Here is a 12,437-nt window from a genome sequence, read left to right on the forward strand (position 1 = left end):
TTAGCATACTCAGTATGTTAGTTGGCATGCCCTGTATGACTCCAAGCATGCTTAGTTGTAACACCAAATATGCTAGTTAGTATGTTCAATATGCTAACCAGCATACCCAGTATGCTATGTAGCATACTACTACTATTCTCAAAATGCTTATTATAATTCTATTTATGCTAGCTAGCATACCCAATATGCTAGTTAGCATACCATATGTGCTAGTTAACCTTATCACTATGATGTTTAGCATTTTGAAGATGTTGATTAGCATACATGGCATTTATAATTATCTTACTAGTGTTTGGTGGGATTGGATATTCTTGCCATGCAATCTTGCACAACCACTCTACTGGTATCCTCTGCTACTAGGAGGAAGCCTTACATTCAATCCGGAGGGAGCAGGTAGCTACAAAGTAGAGCAGGTGGTAGCTATGTTCATAGGGCAGCTTGACCATTGCAAGATTTTCATGTACTTCAAGCGACATACCACAGCCAGTACACTAGTCCTTTCCAGCCTTGTCATGCACCCCTCTATCCATTGTAAAGCTGGCAATAGCCAAATTACATAGGACAATGGGAAAAAAAGAGCCTTATAGCCTAGATTACAAATGCACGAGAAAGTGCAATAGACTTTCACCGGCCTGCACTTTAGATTCCTTGACCTCCACCTCAATCTACAAAAAATACAAAAAGATCATGGTAAGTCATAGGTTAGCCGTGCACATGTACCAAACATAAGATGCTAGTTTGGAAATCATAAACACTTACCAAATGAGAGGTTATGTCAATGTAACTATCAACAGGGGTGTCCTCACAGCGAGGAAACACCTAATCATAGAGTGTCTCTTTCATTGTTTCTATTATCAGCTCCATTTTTCGCTTTGCATTCAGATCACAGCTCTGTGATAAAATCTACAGTTCATTGGCAGCATCATGCCGCTTTTGTTGCATACTAGACTGACCTTCGCAATGTTTGCTTGCAATACCGTTGTGGCTTCCAGCTCCTGTTGTGCATTTCTGAGATCCTTTTTAGCATCATGTAATTATATTCTCAAATGAAAGGCTTTTCGCCTCATGTTGAGTGCTATGACAAGACGATGGTGTTTCCTTGGAAGCTGACCTATTGCTCATACCTACTTGGCCCGAGTTGTCCCCCCACATTCTAGTTGATTCATCCTCATGTTTTGGAACTTGATGCAGTGAATTATGCATCCTCCACTTGTTGACACGGCCCTTGTAGTAGCCCTTCTCACAAAGATCCTACAAATATTGCACAACGAACTCATCCCATTTGAACTTCATGGTTGTACTGCTTGCAATCAACACAAGACTGAATTCTTTGAAAAATCCATTTGCGAATGCGGAGCTAATATCCATGTTTGTTGAACCCTTTTGGTAGACCTTATAATGTAACCGCATCACCTGCTCATACATGTCACTACGGATGTAGCTGCTTTTAATGCGGTACGACTGGGATCCTTTGTCTGTTAGAACAGAGTGAACCATTCCACATCAGAGAGCTGCGGCTGATGAACCATTCCACAGTGAACCTCTCTCTGTGGCTGTGAATGGAAAATCCACTACTCATTGGGAATCCAATCCAAGACTGCATGCACGCACACGCGCACACACACACGGGGGGAGAGACTGAGAGTTAGAGAGAGAACTAGAGTCGTTCCTTCGTTTACCTGCATGTATGAATTCTGACATTGGGGATCCCTGAAAATCAAGCAGCTTCACTCTTTTGCGAAGTGGAGGAAAAGCACTAGTAGACTTGGCCCTGCTCTGTTTCTTGGTTGGTGGATGGTCGGACGAGTCCTCAAAGGCTTATCGTTGGTAGTCCAAGCTCTCTCTCTCTCTCTCTCTCTCTCTCTCTCTCTCTCTCTCTCTCTCTCTCTCTCTCTCTCTCTCTCTCTCTCTCAGCATGCTAAGTAGCTACTAATGGCTGCTTGGCATAGCCCCCACGTCTCTTAGATGTGGATCCCACACACTGCTTCCCTGGGTGCTTCATCAATACACTTCACTCAGTAACGTCCCCCCAAAATTGACCGGATGGAATTGAAAAAGGGAGCTTTGGCTCACCAAGTTAAAATTTGAGTTTGAAAAATGTCCCACCACTCAACCTTACAAGGTTGCACCCCACTCATTTTAATTACACATTTCCATATACTCATCCAAAATATTTTCCTTATGCTAACGATACGTGCTTGTTGGCACATGGTAACTAGCACAAAAAGTGTGATACATTAACATGCTTACACCCAAATATAGATGTGCTGCTTTCAAAATATTTTATGTATGTGGCCCCGATGTTGAAAATCCATATATGTTGTTGATACGATCTTCAAATTCGCAAGTTGTTTGTCGACGTCGTCGTCAAATTTTGCTACGTCTTCCTTTTGTTATCGTTGTTGTTTGTTGCCGTCTTTTCCATCTTCATGTCATTGGCTTCATCTTCTTTTTTATCGTTTTTGGTCCATTGTGCTAAGGATGCAATCTCCATCTCCAATAGTGCAAAAAACACATATTTAGCAAGTGTAGTGCTCGTGTGTGTATGTGTGTGTGCTCATGATTATGTGCGGTCTTACCGTATACATGATGTATAGGTAGTGTCTAAAAACCCATGTACATGGTGCTTTTGGACACAAATATTTCATACATTTCAATAACGATGCTGCCTTGAGAGGCTTGAAAAACAAAACTCCTTGTTGAAGCTTTGATGTTTTGGGGCTACCAATGGTTAAATGTTCATTTTGAAAACCTTGAAGCTTTGTTCTCTGCTTGAGATAGAAGCTGCCAGTGCTAAAAAAAAATTATTGTTGCAGGTTCCTCGACTAAGCAAGGAAGGGCTTCTAGTATGCAGCCAAGCCTAGAGATGGAGCCCTTTGTAAGAAGCCTTGTGAGTCGTGAGGTGCCATGGGAAAGGGGCCTAGCTAAGGTAGATCTAAAAATAGCATGTCCAGACAATGATTGAGAGCAAGAATGGCACCATCGGCCAATTGCAGGCAGTAGGCGGTGGCGATTGACAACCAAAAATCCGTTCGGTTTGCAACGTCCGATCGGACCCAAAGCCTCATGCAACTGCAATTCGGAGCCAGTTTGAAGTCTATTGGCACCTCAAAAGGTTTGTGAGCCCGTGGGACTACACCCTTACGAACCCAACTAAAGTATAAATCCTTTTGAAGTGTCACCGCACATCAACCCATGTTGCTCACTTTCCAAAACCTATGAGTTGATCCCACAACACTCTATATAGTATATTAGCCAATGAGCCCTTGTGGCTTTGCTTGTGAGAGGAGCCAAGAATAGCTAAAATAAACTCATCCTTGTAGCGCTTCACATAAACCTTAAGATAGGAAAAGGTTAGAAGAGCTAATGATCTCGAAATGTGGTGATTAGGTGCTCATTAGAGAGCTATTGCAGAGGGTAACACACACACTAATTTCCATGAGCTTGAAAATGAAGTTATCTTGGCGTAGCCAGGTCCAGTCGAAGCAAGTGAGGGCTCTATGAAAAGGTGTCAGTGAGCACTTTACACACACACACAAGTTGCACAAGCAAATGAAAAATACAACGAGAGTAATGCTGATGCAAAATGGGCTGAAAAATGAATACAAAGGATGCACAGAAATTGAAAAATTACTCTCACACACACACACAATTATTAGAAGGTCACTAATCACAAATCATTTAATCATGAAGGGTAGTGTCTCATTAGTATTGCCAAGAACATGCCCAAGCTAAATTAGTGATGCTAGAGAGAGAGAGAGAGAGAGAGAGAGAGAGAGAGAGAGAGAAAGAGGGGGATTAATTAGGCCTAGGTATAAACCGTCGGCTCTAATACCACTTGATGGGCTCGGAGGGGGGGGGGGGGGGGGAGCTTAATAAGTATGCGACTATCACGTGAGTGCATCACAAGGGGTTATTTATTGAAAAAATGAAATTGAGAAAAAAATATAGATTGATAGGAAAAGGAAACACCCTACATCATGTCAGCATTTATAAGAAGAAAGATGTTGAAAGACATGGGTGATGCATAGAAACACCAATGATGCACATAACTTGGGAGAGAAGAGGGGAATAAATTAGGCTTAGATATAAACCGTCGGCTCTGATACCACTCGATGGGCTCAAGGGGGGGCACTTAATAATTATGTGACTGTCAAGAGAGTGCAACACAAGGGGTTATTTATTTTAATTGTTTCTCACAATTTCACAAACAGAAGGGTATCATGAAATGGAACTGGGAAAAAATTTTCTAGATTGAATAGGAAATGGGAACACCCTACATCATGTAAGCATTTATAAGAAGGAAGATGTTGAAAGACATGGGCGATGCATAGAAACACCAATGATGCACACAACTTGGCTGCATAATCAAAGTAAAAACAATACGATGGTCTCACCAAGCTTTTTCAATATGCTTGGGAATTGTGGCATCTATAAGAACTCCCTTCCTTAACCACGAAAAAGAACCATACCAAAAGTAGGAACAACCGAATGGCACAGAAGAGTAGCAGAGGAGAGAAGGTGACCAGAAAAATGTAATCTACAAACTTGTAATTAGGATCTCATGCACCACATAAACCATCCCTTCAAGATTCCACACCTTGGTGTAAATCATCCCAACACAAGAAGGGACCATGGAAGTAGAAGCATAATCTAGTAGAGAGTACACTTGAAAGGAAGAGAATACATGCAATTTTGATGCTTTGAGTGTGAATATTGAATAGTGATGCATCATGCATGGTTATGGGGCACATGAGGAGGCACATATATTGAACTCATGAGAAGTGCATGCACAAGCAAATCTCTCAATGCATATGTATTCTATGTGAATCTTTATGCAAAGACAAAAGGTTCAAGCTTGGTCTAGCCATGCCATTTGTGCCTTGCTATTGTCGAAGCTTCTTAAATGAGAATCTGCAATAGAAAAAGAGCACATAGGGCCTGAAAAATACCAAAGAATACATGCTACAATTGATAAAACAACAGAATTGCATACCTCACAAATTTCGTAAGCATATAATCAAAGTCATATGCGAACAGAGAGAGATAGAGAGCAAGAGAGAGTAGGAGAGCGCATACATATGCACCTCCTAGAGCACAATGCGACACTTGTATGGCGAAAGGGAAGACAGGAGAGGAGATAAGAATAAACACATGCACTGGGTGCAATCTCCCCCCATGCAAGAGTGAGCATTTTCCTCTTGTACGTGTTTATATAAATGACAGATATGCATACATGGGTAATCCCACAACACATAATCAAAGCGAACAGAGAGAGAGAGAGAGAGAGAGAGAGAGAGAGAGAGAGTAAGCACAAGTAGATGCACCTCCTAGAGTGTAGTGCTACGCTGACATGGTGAGAGAGGAGAGAGGAGAGGGGAGAAGAATAACACAGACACTGGGTGCAATTCCCCCCGTGCAAGAATGAGCATTTTTGTCTTGCATGTATTTATTTATAGATTTCTTGATTGTTAAAAATGAATACATAGTGGCCGGTCGGACATAATAATGATCAAACTCGTAAAGAGCACTTGAATGAAAAAATGTACATAAATATGATATCCTTTCGCATAGCCCATAGCTCAATCATGCTTTTTCCACATGTCAGTTGCAGTAAATAAATATATATCAATTTCCATTACATTAATAAATGTGGTGTCCTTTCGCATAGTCCATTGATCGCTTATGCTTTTGCCACCTGTCAGTTGCAAAGCATATAATCAAAGTCATACGTAAACACACACACACACACACACACACACACACACAGAGTAGGAGCGCACATGCATATGGACCTCCTAGAGTGGAGTGCTACACCTGCACGATAAGAGAGAAGAGAGGAGAGGAGAGAAGAATAGACACAGTCACTGGTGCAGCAATCTCTCCCCGTGCAAGGGTGAACATTTTCCTCTTGCACGTATTTATTTTAAGATTTTTTGAATGCTCACGATGGATACAGACTGCCCGGTCAGCCATAATAATGGCCATAGCTCATAAAGAGCACTTGAATAATAAAATGTACATAAATGTAATATCCTTTCGCATAGCCCATAGCTCAGTCATGCTTTTTCCACCTATCAGCTGCAGTAGATAACTATACATTAATTTCCATTACATAACCGTTAGCACATTGGGCCACCATTTGAAGAGCATGCTAATCACCATTTTCGTTTTTGGTAAGGCTCTTACTCTTTTGACGCTTTTGCTTGTTTGAATTCACACTTTTGTAACTATTTATTACATGGACACACAATTTTCTTGAATGACAGGCTTATTGAGGCTGTGATGTTCTACACACAACTTATAGCAGCAAGTGATGCCATGAATTATGTGACAAAAGAGGAAAATAGTCCAGCAATACATTGAGCAAGACATATTGTATTGTACCTAATATCACTTGCAAAATGTCCCATAGTGTGCAGATTCCATTCAACCTAGTTAGTTTTGGGAATAGAACAACTGAATGGGGCATTGTATCTAACACTGATTAGAGTGTGCACATCTTTTATGTGAGGTCATGTGCCATAATCCTCTCTCCTTGCTTTTGTCTTGGTTATACAGCCCATAGAGACAGTGGCAACACAACTAGAAGTTGCCCAAAATGCGGGTCTAGCACAAGACATGGTCACATGAGTGGTCAATTACAACAATGCATGCCATAGGCGAGCTGCATTAGAGCCACTTCAAAGGAAACTTTGCGGCTTGATTGTTTGTTGGTTGCTCGAAAAGTTTGTCACAATCTATACTGAAAGCTGAGGTGAAACTAGTTGGTATCAAGGAGTGTAGATCACACGTGCGTGAAACAGAACACCACCAATTGCAATGGTTGGATCAAGACCCAACTGTAGAAGTTGGGTAAATGGAGGAGTGTGTACCGAAAGTGATAAAAGGGAAGGAGATAGGTCCATCGGGACTAGTGTGCATTTTCTATGCACAAATGGCGACTCAGGATCCTCTTTTCTGCACCTAAATATGTTTGCTAGTGTTGACATGTGAAGCCAATTGAACGATATGAGAGAAAATATATGGTGCCTGTGTGCAGTTACATGGACAACTTGAGAGACAATATGTCATTGTAGATTGTGAACGGGTTGCTAGATCATGGCCAATGGCCGAGGCCAGCAGCAAACAAGGGCCCCATCACGATCACGAGCTACATGATACACGCATGGATGATCGCCCATGGGGCTCTAAGGAAGAGCTCGTGGCCCGTGGGGTGCAAAGCCTATAAAAAGCGAGCGTCAAGAAAGAATATGCAACAAAGTGTGATCAACAAAGGCTACGCATTTGTAATCCCTTACTTTGATCCAAGGGCCAGAAAATTGCACATTGAAATCAACCTGTCCTCTATGGCCGCCACAAATGCCCTATCACAGTTACGCGTTTGTTCCAGGATTATGGTATGTGCAATCCTCCTGCTTATGAATCCATCACTTTCTCTGCAGAAAGACGGAATGCATAGGCCTACCCCGTGCCTGACGAAGAACCTTGCCTTTACCCCTTTTACTGTGGGGCGTTCGAGGACTAGCCTCATGCAATGTCTTCTATGGGTGGTTGTTTCCTTGATCAACTCACGATGCTCTGAAGGCCTTGAGGACTTGCAGCCATGGAGTTAACGAGACAAGGCTACGTTGGGCATGGAAGGTGTGGAATCGAGTGAAATTACAAGTGGTTTGCGCCTGTTTTGCAGTCCGTGGGTTGGATAAGCTTCCCGTTCCAGTGGGCGCTGGCCAGTGGCAGCTATTTGTGCATCTGTCCGCACGGCAGCGCGACACACAGCCGTAGGTAGGTAGTGGGCTCCAGATTAAAGATAACGTGCTGTTTATTTCAATTGGTATTTTAACGCCAACTCTCTTTGCACAGCGGTCTCGTGGTGTAGTTGGTTATCACACCTGTCTAACACACAGGAGGTCTCCGGTTCGAGCCCGGGCGAGGCCAATCTTTATGTGTCGCGGTGGCTATTTCTTTTGTCTTAACTTTGGCGTGCAAACAGAGTGGATACCTGGGGTCTCACACCACACAATTTTTTCGCTGTGTGATGGTCCTGCCAATCATCACCTCGTCAACTTGTCGTGCTCAGCATTCAACGGGTTTTGTTTATATCCATGAACGCACCTCGATCCACCCGGGGCAAATGTCTGCGAACATGTCTAAATCCACCCTTTGAGACACTCTTGTTGGCATTGCCTTTGAAGAGAAAGATAGTAATAAGTATTAATGGGGAGGTTATTTGAAGTTAGATTTCTTCTCTAGTTAGCTATGAGAATAGCAATAGGGTTGTGTGTGTGTGTGTGTGTGGGGATTTACACACAAAAAAAAGTGTGTATGTGTGTGTGGGGACCAAGAATAGGTTCTTTGCAATACCCTATGGGAAGGAGGCAATACAGAGAACCTATTCTTAGTTCCAGACCTGGTGAACCTTGCAAAGGAAGAGGTGCTCTCTTGTATGGAGACGTACCTGCATATTAAGGACACAATGATTGTTTCAATCTCATCTGTAACATAAGCGATTTTTGCTTATGGTTGCAAATGTATCTAGTTGCAGTGTGTGCATCCTCCGTTCCGATCGAGAGGGCAGTATATGTTTAGAGAATTCAATGCATTTTTGGCAAGTCAGGGGATAAGACACCAATGTATAGTGTCATGTATCCCTTAGAAAAATCATGTTGATGAGAGGGAAAACATGCAACTTATGGAGGTGCCGCATGAGAGACCCCCCTCCGCTGGGTCTATGAAAAAATTATACAATTTACACTTTTCCATCAATATAACAATTTCAATATACATTAGAGTGCAGAACTAGCACGGAGTTTAAGCCATGAGCCGACGGATTGCATCCAGAGGTACCTAGCGACTAGTACTACCCCTGAATGTGTATGAATTAAAGCGTACTCAAAGAAATGACAAAATGGAAGGTGAATATATGTGTACACAACATCTTCAAGAATATATATATATATATATATATATATATATATATATATATATATATATATATATATATATATATATATATAGAGAGAGAGAGAGAGAGAGAGAGTGCATAGATGACATAAAGGAATCACAAAAGAGAATCTTACAATGTCCCATCTAAATGAAATAGATTTAAAAAAAAAAATATATATATATATATATATATATATAGAGAGAGAGAGAGAGAGAGAGAGAGAGTGCATAGATGACATAAAGGAATCACAAAAGAGAATCTTTCAATGTCCCATCTAAATTAAATAGATAAAACATGGAATTTATGTTGTCAAAACCATAAATAACTAACGAGAAGCACCAAACCTTATGTGGGATCAACCATACCATCCATTCACATCCACTCCTACTACGAATAGAGAGAATTTCACTTCGTTGAGAGCAAGCCTTTCGTCTCCCTCCATGAACCCGAGCTCTCAAAGGATACCAAGTACCAAAATGTGGTAAGATATCAACACCAACCATACCAATTTAGGCGCCACGCATCTTCGGTGCCACAACGGGTATTTAAGCCAAGCCAAGGCAAGATTCCTAACACTTCCGCCATGTAGGTCATTCAACTCCCGCCGCTGTCGTGACGCCCCGTGTTCATTGGGAGAAAAAACACAAAACGAGAAGTATTTTCTAAGCTTTTTCAATGAAAGAATTATCGGTTTTTAGTGTAGTGTTCTGGAGGACCGAAGATGGCAGATAAGTATGCCAACATCAGTGAACTTTATGGTTTGAGGACTTTATTTCTCAGGATGCCGTCATTAGGATGCTGTCATTTGGAGCTCAATGATTATGCGATCACCAATAAGGCAAGGCAATTGTATTTTATAATGCATTGGCTATCGGTTTTGGAGTGAGGGGCTTACAGAGAGATGCTTGGCAATGAAATAAATTTGTTCACCAATGCTCCTGTAGATATGTATGTCAAGGGTTGTACTTAGCAATGCTTGATCTTTATACAAGCCAAAGGTGGAGAGCTCACAAAAGCACAAATACTTCTTGAGGAGCTTCATATTCAGGATGTTGTTTCTTGGAGCACACCGATTGTGGTATATGTTTATCACATTGGAGGGAAGGTCTTTCTCAAATAAAGTTCCCTGTGCTTGAACTGTTGAGTCTTAAAGTTTACTACTTGTGAGATTGTACGTCTATGGTTGATATGTACGTACACTACGGTGAACTTTGAAAGGCACAATAAGTGCTTGGGGCATTTATTGTATGGGACGATGGGTTTTTTGGGATGTGGCATGTGAATTGTTGGGTTAAAGGCCCGTGTGCCCGGCTGGCCGTTGTTCAGTCGCCCATGTACAGCCATTCATTTACTCATTCATTATAACTATACTCATAACTACACATTGTAGTGTGAGTACCGCCCCGCCACACACTGTGTCTATCTCCTTCTTCGTGCTGGCTCTCTGTGTGTGTGCTCTCCGATCCCAACAAGTGGTATCAGAGCTTGGTAGTGAGAGCATTGAGAGCTTCATCATCATTGTTGAGTGTGTTGAAACTTGCTGCTGTTTCATTGCCGTTTTTTGGTTTCGCGCACGCGCGCATTTCTAAAGAGCAGAAGGTTTTTCTGAGCTTGGCATTGGAAGGTTCAGCACTCCGCGAGTATTTTCACCAGGTGTCAGGTGTCCTGGAGTTTAACCCCCCTTTCAGAGCCATTCGTGCCGTTAGAAATCCCATCCGAGCTACAGACTAGGAGCTGCGTTTTTCAGCTCTCTTTGGTAGTTTTCTGCTGCCAGAGCTTCCATAGCCATAACAGGTGCCATTGTTGTAGTGTCTTCCACTTACGTGAGCCCACAGCTCATTTGAGAGTGTGTAGCCCCTTCTTGGAGTGGCCTCATACACACAGATAGAGTGGGAGTTTGGCGACATTGTCTTCTTCGACTACAGGTACAGGTACAGGTGCAAGTACAGGTACAGGTACGGGTACAGGTTACAGGGAGCTTTGGATACAGGTTTCTTCTGTGGTTACAAAACATGTATTTTGACTATGGGACAGCCATGTATATGGTTGTGGTTTGAGTGGGAGCTTCTACTCTTCTGGGCAGTCTGTTTATGCGTGTTCTTGAGCTACAGGTTTACATCATCTATGTATGTTGATGGATGTGGATATGGCAGTTTGACAGACACTCTTTATGCATGATATTGTGGAGATTTGGTTCACTTATACATAGAGCGGGTTTGCTGTTGCTTGCAGTGTTGCGGTTTGAGTACGGACAGGTACTTGGTTGACAGTAGAGATTGGACTTCGTTGAGCTTGTGCATTGGTTATATGCTCACTTGGATCCATTTATGCTCACGGATTTGTGTAAGCTTGGTCAGCTTATGTCTCTATTGTGGTTATTCAGACATGGAGTATGTTTATGCCTCTATGACAGCTCATTGTTGATGCATTTTGTGGCACGGTTTGCCTAGGCCGGTTGAGTTACAGGTGTCACGGGTTTATGCATTTGTTTGTGGATTTCTACGTACGTTTTTTGACCATATTATGGGCTGATTTATACTCTATGCGTTTTCTCTTTGATTGAGCAGCAGGTGTTGTCAGATTTGCAACACTACTTTGTTGTGGCAGTTTGTTGGTTGGTTACAGGTTTCTCATTGTTGCATTCTTATTGTAATGGGCACTAAAGAGGACACAGTTTTCAATATTGAGAAATTGGATGGTGCTAATTTCTCATATTGGAAAGATCAGATTTGGGATGTCTTGGTGCAGAAGAAACAGATTCGACCTCTAAAGTTGCAGGGAGTTAAGCCAGAGAACATGGAGAGGGATGATTGGGAGGAGTTGGATGAGATGTGCAGGTCTACCATTAGGCTTTCCCTTTCAAAGTCTGTTTATTACAATGTGAAAGATGCACAGGGTGGAGCTTATGAGCTATGGCAGCGGATTTGCGATATGTATGATAAGCATTCGGCTGCTTCTATGGTGTATTGGATTAAAAAGCTTATTGATTTGCGAATGGAGGAAGGTGCTTCCATGAATGCGCATTTGAATGAGTTCAATACAATTTTCAGCCAACTTGCTACGCAAACAATTACATTTGAGGACAATGTAAAAGATATGTTTTTACTTGTCACGTTGCCTGAGTCATGGGACACATTTAGGACAGCCATAAGTAACTCGGTTCCTGCGGATGAGTTGACAAGTACTAATGTGGAGTCTAGTCTTCTCATGGAAGAGATTAATCGAAAGAATAATGCGGGTAGTAAGTCTTCTAGTGCAATGGTTGTCAGAGGCAGGACTATGGACAAGTATAAGTCCAACAGGGGTAAATCTAGAAGCAAGTCCCGTGCAGGCACAAGTAAAAAGGATGTGGAATGTTTTCATTGTGGTAGAAAAGGCCATTTCAAAAAGGATTGCTACAAGTGGAAAAAGGAAAATGGAGATGGTAAGAAGAAAGACCATGATGCTAAGGACAAGCCTAAATCCAATGTCAAGATTGAGGAGTTAAATG

At 42.0% G+C, this 12,437-nt stretch overlaps 1 non-coding gene across 1 annotated transcript; it reads left to right on the plus strand.

The window, feature by feature from the left end:
* The first annotated feature begins 7,864 nt into the window (after positions 1–7,864).
* Positions 7,865–7,938, plus strand: TRNAV-AAC (transfer RNA valine (anticodon AAC)). Its single transcript has one exon. It is a non-coding gene; the product is annotated as a tRNA-Val (tRNA).
* Positions 7,939–12,437: the final 4,499 nt, after the last annotated feature.

This window comes from Adiantum capillus-veneris, chromosome 24 (genome assembly GCF_014529385.1).
Source record: "Adiantum capillus-veneris isolate H3 chromosome 24, ASM1452938v2, whole genome shotgun sequence".
Classification (NCBI taxonomy): Eukaryota; Viridiplantae; Streptophyta; class Polypodiopsida; order Polypodiales; family Pteridaceae; genus Adiantum; species Adiantum capillus-veneris.